The 7,809-nt window shown below is 36.8% G+C and overlaps 1 pseudogene; it reads left to right on the forward strand.

The window, feature by feature from the left end:
- The first annotated feature begins 4,992 nt into the window (after positions 1-4,992).
- LOC103737498 lies at positions 4,993-5,440 on the forward strand (annotated as a pseudogene).
- The last annotated feature ends 2,369 nt before the right edge of the window (positions 5,441-7,809 follow it).

The raw sequence follows: 7,809 nt of genomic DNA on the forward strand, positions 1-7,809 counted from the left end.
TGGCAGAGAAACATTTTAATTTAGTTCAAGGAGGGAGCTAAATGGGAGTTTAATATCTTAACTGATTAAATGTGGATTTCACAATTGTCTGGTTGTCTATTATTATCGAGAGATTCAAGGTAAAATGCCCAGTTGTAGCCAAATTGCATTAGAAAGTATTTTGGAATTTGGGCAAGTTTAAAAAATAATTAAACAAATTATATGCTTCCAAAATTTCTATAGAATAGCTAACAAATGTATTTTCAAGGGAAAGTGGGTGGTTTGATTTTATAAATCTGCAATAGCTCTGGAAAATCTTATTTCTCTATATAGCCAAGGGAGGGTCTCTGAGATCTCATAGTCTTATTTTTGAATTATATTACAATATAGTAAATATTCTACAACAAATATATTAAATATGTTGCTATTACCTCCATTAAGTTATTCAGTTGAAGGTTATACTCACATTACTGTGAAAATACATTTAAACAATGACCCACTTGCAAACGGGTATGTAGCTAACTACAAGAGTAGATAATACCAGTGCTGCATTTCCTCTGGCTTCAACCAAGCATAAATGCCACAAATGGGTTTATCACTCCACTTTGGTGTTCGGCTAAAATCAGAGATTTAAATTTGAATAGTCCTAAATGGCTCTCTCCACTCAGGTAGCCCTCCCTTGAACATCTGCCAGTGTGCACATTTCCTAATATAGAACACGGCAATTTCATTTCCCCAAATTTTCCAGAAGATTCAAAAAGCTCAGCAGAGGCAGAGGATCTAGCCTTCCTTTAGAAATGGTAAATGCTTTAAACAATGAAAACCATCCATTTCTTTGAAAAATTAAAACACAATTTGGCACACACCTTTTCTTTCTCTGGGCAGAGCATTCTGTTAGTAAGACTCTCAGTGGTTGACTATTTATTTGAATCATTTAGAAGCAGTTTGAAGACAGATGAACTTAAATCACATCGTTAAACAAAGCCAAAGAGATTTAGACATTCACAAACATCTGTTAATTTTTCATACACACTGAATCCATTAAGATAATTCGCCTTATGGAATAACTCACAAGAAGTTCCCCACACAACATGGAAGAACAGGAAATTCAGTTATGCAAATAATTCCCATTTAAATGGTGCCCTGTGAACAGCAGAAAGTACAAGTGATTCAAATTGTATTCCAATCATTTTCTTATCTACAGAGCTCTAGCAAAACCAGGCTTTCAAGGTCATATTTCCTACAGGATTCTAGAATGGTGGGTAGCCTACAGGGCAAAAGTCTCATTAGAGATCCCTAGGATGGATGAGCTTCCCAAACCAGAGTAGTTCCCTATCTAATCTACTTAATGGGTGACTCCTTGCCTTTGCTGAAATATAGGAATGATCTCTGATGATGAAAGGACACCTGCTACTCTTCCTCATATTATTTCAACTTGGACAAAATTAAAAATTGGATGCCTTGAGTATATTAGTGGTGACAAATACCATTGGTCCTTGACAGTAAGTGCACAGATCTCTGAGCCATAAAACCAACAAAACAAAAAACTCTCTCCCTTTGTGAGATCTTATTTTTTCACTCTTAGCTAAGAAGGTGATTTCTTAGCTGAAACCATTGATACCAGGTACAGTACTGGTACTTAGAATGTCTGATCAGTTCCAAGGTGCCCAGTAGCAGTAACAGCACATGAAGTTCTTTCAAGTCTCCTAAATACTGGGTTTATGCATTTATAAAACTAAAAGTATTTCCACCATTCCTACAAACTTTTTTTTTATCTAGCATAGTCTTAATGAACTGAAAATACATCTCTGAGCCAGATAGTCTACTAAATGGAGTATAACTTCAATTCCTCTTCAGATCATTACACAATAGGAGATCTTTATTCTTCCTTATTTGAAAAATCTTTGTCTGTAGGAGTTTAAATGACATCAAAGTCAGGGACAAAGTGGGGATTTAAATCCTGGTATGAATGACTTCAAAAGAAAGATGGTTCAAAAGTATTGTTCCAGCCAAAACGTAGCACAGAAGAATCATGATCACCTTGACTTCCAAGGCAACAGAGACTCTTCCTCAGCTCTTGGTGCCTTAATACGTTTAAGTTGCTGTCAAAAAGCAGAAAATCGCCCACAACATATCATAGTAAAAACATTAAATGTACAGAACAAAGAGAGGGTACCAAAAGCTGCTAGAGAAAAACAACAAGCTACATATCAAGGAAAACCCATCAGAATTACAGCTGACTTTTCAATGCAAACTATGAAATCCAGAAGGGCCTGGACCAAAGTATTCCCAGTTCTAAACAACCATGGATGCCAGCACTGAATACCTTACAAAGCTATCTATCATAGTCAAAGAGGAATGGAGATTTTTTCATGGCATAAGCTGGAAGAATTCCGGTCCACCAAACCAGTATCAGAGAGAATATGCAAAGCAATACAAAGTTCCAAAGATAGGAATGAGTATACCCAAGAGGTTACAGAAAGAAAACAAAATAGGACCAAGAACACAAATTAAAATGACAGTAAGCAAAACTGTCATTTTAAATAATAACTGTAAATATCAATGGCCTCAACCCCCCAGTCAAAAAACACAGGCTGGTGAATGGATTAAGAAGCAAAATCCATCTTTTTGTTGTATTCAAGAAACTTCATCCCATCTTCAAGGATAGGAACTACGTTAAAGTGAAAGGATGGAGAAAAGTATTCTAAGCAAATGGCACTAAGAAGCAAGGAGGTATTGCAATACTAATAACTGAAAAAAATGGGCTTCAAATTAAAACTAATCAGAGGAGATAAAGAGGGTCAATTCATTCTAATCAAAGGAATAATTGACAAAGAAGATATTACAGTCATGGACATATATGTGTCAAACTCTGGTGTACCAAATTTTATAAAAACAGTACTACAGGACTTGAGGACACAGATAAACCCAATTCCAGTAATAGTAGGTGACTTCAATACCCCACTATCTCTATTAGACAGGTCAACTGGATAAAGAACAAATCAGTTGCCAATACTCAGACTTGCTAAGCCTTGACCCAACTGCTGGTGCCTGGCCAGTCTATAGCAGCCTGGGCGCATCCATCTCCTGGAAAAGGCCTTGTTCCACCTGGTGCCTGAGGAGCCACCCACCAAACGTGGGAAGACTCACCTGCTTCCCAATGTCCTACTGTGGATGGAACTTGCTAAACTGTATTGATCCATTGGGGAGTATGATGCCTTCTGTGGTATTTTTAGCAGTGAGTTAGGAGCTAAACAGGATGCTCAGAATGCACTATTGGCAGAAGCCAGACATGATTATGCTGAATCTACTAAGCAATATAATGAGGTAAAACCAATCTCTGGCAAATTCAATGGTTGTTTAAATATCTTGGTTCTGTATATTAAAAAACTATTAACATAGCTTTAAAGATTAATAAGTGTGTTTTTATAATAACCACTTGTGACATAATTGTTATTGTATTTCTTACTCTTTTTGAGACATTAAATAAAGTATTTCATAAATTTTAAAAAAAGAATAAATAGGGAGACATCTGAATTAAATGCCATCTTACATCAAATGGACCCACCATGCATCTACAGAATATTCCACCTAAGCACCAAAAAATACACTTTCTACTCAGTACCCCATGCAAGTTTCTCTAAAATTGATCACATACTGAGGCATAAGACAAATCTCAACAAATGCCAAAAAAAAAAAAAAATCCCACACATTCTATCAGACCACAGTGCAATAAAGCTTATAATCAACAGCAAAAGAAGCTCTAGTAACTACACAAACTCATGGAGATTAAACAACACACTCTGGAAATACAAATGTATCAAAGAAGAAATTAAGAAAGAAATAAAAGTATTCCTGGAACTAAATGGAAATGGGACTATAACACAACAAAACCTCTGGGACACTTTAAAAGCAGTCCTAAAAGGGAAGTTTATAGCTCTAAGTGCCTACATCAACCCAGTTCGATTTCCTGCACCCACATGGTGGCTACAAACCATCTTTAACTCCAGTTTCAGGGGAATTCAAAGGCCTCTTCTGACCTCCGTGGCTTTGCACAACATGGATGCACTCACATACATGCAGGCAATACACTCATACATATAAAATAAAGATAATAAATAAAATACTTTTTAAAAAATCAGAAAGAGCACATATAAATGACTTAACTATCCAACTGAAGACTCAGGAAAGGCAAAAACAAACCAAATCCAAAACTAGGAGAGGAAAAGAAATAACAAAAATCAGAGCATAAATTAATGGAATAGAAACAAAGAAAACAATACAAAGAAACAATGAATCTAAGAGCTGGTTCTTTGAAAATAAAAAGAAGATAGACACTTAACCCACTGTGGTGGTTTGAATGAAAATGTCCCACATAGGCTCCAAGTATTTGGACATTTTTGTCCCCAGTTGGTGGTGCTGTTTTGGGAGGTCTTAGAAGGTGTGGCTATCCTAGAGGAAGCATGTCACTTCAGGGTAGGCTTAGAGAGTTCTAAGCCTTGTCAGAGCTCCAGTTTCTCTCTTGCTTCCTGTGCCTGCCTGATGATGTGAGAGCTTAATTTCTGCTGCTCCTGCTCCAGCCACCCCCGAGCCACCATGCCTCCCCACCATGATGGACTGTAATTCCCCTGGAACCAGAAGCTCAAATAAACTCTCCCTTTTTAAGTTGTTTTGGTCAGTGTTTCTATTACAGCAACAGAAAAGTGACTAATACACACACTTAATCAAAAGAAAAAAAGATCAAATCCAAATTAACAAAATCAGAAATGAAAGGGGAAACATCCCAACAGACACCAAAAAGATTCAGAAAATTATAAGGGAATACTTTAAAAACCTATACTCTATTAAATTTGAAAACCGAAAAGAGATGGATGAATTCCTAAATTCATGGAAACCATCAAAGTTAAATCAAGAAGATATCAACAGCTTAAAAAGATCAATAACAAATAAAGAAATTGAAACAGTACTACAAAACACCTCCAAGGCCTACATGCTGCCACTTGTGCCGCCACCATGTCTCTGGTGATCCCTGAGACGTTCCAGCACATTTTGTGAGTACTCAACACCAACATCGATGGGTGGTGGAAAATAGCCTTTGCCATCACTGCCATTTAGAGTGTGGGGCGAAGATATGCTCATGTGGTGTTGAGGAAAGCAGACATTGACCTCACCAAGAATGCTGTAGAGCTCACTGGGAACATGTGATCACCACCATGCAGAATCCTTGCCAGTACAAGATCCCAGACTTGTTCTTGAACAGACAGAAGAATGTGAAGGATGGAAAATACAACCAGGTTCTGGCCAATGGTCTAGACAACAAGCTCCGTGAGGACCTGGAGCAACAGAAGAAGATCAGAGCTCACCGGGGCCTGCACCACTTCTGGGGCCTTCATGTCCAAGGTCAGCACACCAAGAACACTGGCCCTGGGGTCGAACCATGGGTGTGTCCAAGAGGAAATGAGTCTGTAGGTTTCTCTGGTAATAAATAGTTTATATACAAAAAAAAAAAAAAAAAAAAAACGAAAAACTGCTCAGGCCAGAAGGATTCACAGAAGAATTCTACCAGACATTCAAAGACAATCTACAACAAATACTTCTTAAATTAGTCAAAAAGAGAGTACTCCCAAACTCCTTCTATGAACCAGGTAAAGATACAACAACAAATAAAGAAAACTATACTCCCATATCCTTAATGAACCTGGACACAAAGATTCTCAACAAAATGCTCACAGACTGCATACAGACACACATCAAAAATCATCCACCATGATCAAGTCAGCTTTATTCCAGAGATGCAGGGATGGTTCAACATACATAAATGTAATAGTCAACAAATGTAATAAATCATATAAATAGACTTAAATACAAAAATCACATGGCCATCTCAGTGGATGCCTTTGACAAAATCCAGCATGGATTCATGTTAAAAAATCCTAGAGGGAACTGGACTGGAGAGAACATACCTCAATATAATTAAAGCTACATACAATAACCCACAGTCAGCATCATTCTAAATGGAGAAAAACTGGAAGCATTCCCATTAAAATCAGGAACGAACAAGGCTATCTCCACTCCTTTTTAACATAGTGCTTGAAACTCTTGCTAGAGTAATAAGACAAGGAAAGGAAATTAAATGAGTGCTAATTGGGAAAAAAAGAGGTCAAATTATCACTATTTGCAGATCATATGATATTAAACATAAGAGATGCCAAAAATTCCACCAGAAACCTGTAGAAATGTTTAATACTTTCAGAAACCCTCCCATTCACAGTAGCCTCAAAAAAATATCTAGGAATAAACCTAAACAAGAACATTAAATATCTCTACCATGAAAATTTTAAATCTTTAAAAAAAGAAAAAGAAGACACCAGGAGATAAAAGACGTACTATGCTTATGGATTGGTAGAATTAATATTGTGAAAATGACCATCTTACCAAAGCAATCTATAGATTCAATGCAATGCCACTCAAAATAATCATTGACATTCTTCACAGAGCTATAAAAACTATCCTAAAATTCATATGGAATCACAAAAAAAACAGGATATCCAAAGCCATCTTTGGCCAAAAGAGAAATACTGGGGGGGATCACCATACCAGATCTCAGACTGTATTACAAAGCTATACAAAAGGACGGTACTGCCACAAAAATAGACTCATAGATGAATGGAACACAATAGAATACCCAAACATGAGTACATGCAATTTCAGCCACCCAATATTTGACAAAGGTGCCAAGAACACGCAATGGAGGCAAGACAGCATCTTCAACAAATGGTTCTGGCAAAACTGGATCTCCACATATACAAGAATAAAACTGGATCCTTATCAACTCTGAATGGATTAAAGACCTCAATATAAAAGCTGAAACTCTGAAACTACTAGAAGAAGAGGAAGACATGAGCAGTACCCTACAAAATATAGGTGTAGGAAAGGACTTTCTAAATTGGACATCAGTTGCTCAGACATTAAGGTCAACAATCAGCAAGTGGTAATCTTACTAAGCTACAGAGTGTCTGTACAACAATAGAAACAACCAAGGAAGTGAAGAGGAAACCCACTGAGTGGGAGGAAATCTTCACCTCCTACACATTGAACCAAGAACTAATATTCGTAATATATAAAGAACTCAAAAAAACAAAGAAACAAGAAAATAAATGACCCAAAAAAAGATGGGCTATGGATCTAAACAGAGAGTTGTCAAACAAATAAAAATGGCCAAGAAATACCTTAAAAAGTGCTCAACATCCTTAATAATTAGAGAAATGCAGATCAAAACCATTTTAAGATTCCATCCTACCCCAGTCAGTCTAGCTAAGATGAAGAGAACAAAAGACTCCAAATGCTGACAAGGATGTAGAAAAAGGGGAGTGCTCATTCAGTGCTGGTGAGATTGAAAATTGCAACCATAATGGAAAGCAGTGTGGAGAACTCTCAAAAAACTAAAAATGAATCTACCATATGATCTGGTTATACCACTCCTTGGCATATACCCAAAGGACTCATCCTACTGTAGAGATACTTGTACATCCATGTTTGTTGCTCATTTCACAATAGCTAAGAAATGGAAACAACCTAAATGTCCCTCAACTGACAAATGGATAATGAAAACATGGTATATTTACACAATGGAGTTCTACTCATCAGTAAGAAAATATGAAATAATGAAATTTGTAGGTAAATGGAACTTTCTAGTTCCATCCATTTACTAGAAAGTTAATACTACATAGAGTCCTAGAGCAGAAAAGCAGACTACATATGTTCTCCCTCACTTGTGGACTGTAGCACCAATCCTTTAGATGTGAGTATATACCCTGATGTAACAGCAGG

The sequence above is a fragment of the Nannospalax galili genome, unplaced genomic scaffold (genome assembly GCF_000622305.1).
Source record: "Nannospalax galili isolate Female #2095 unplaced genomic scaffold, S.galili_v1.0 scaffold777, whole genome shotgun sequence".
NCBI lineage: Eukaryota > Metazoa > Chordata > Mammalia > Rodentia > Spalacidae > Nannospalax > Nannospalax galili.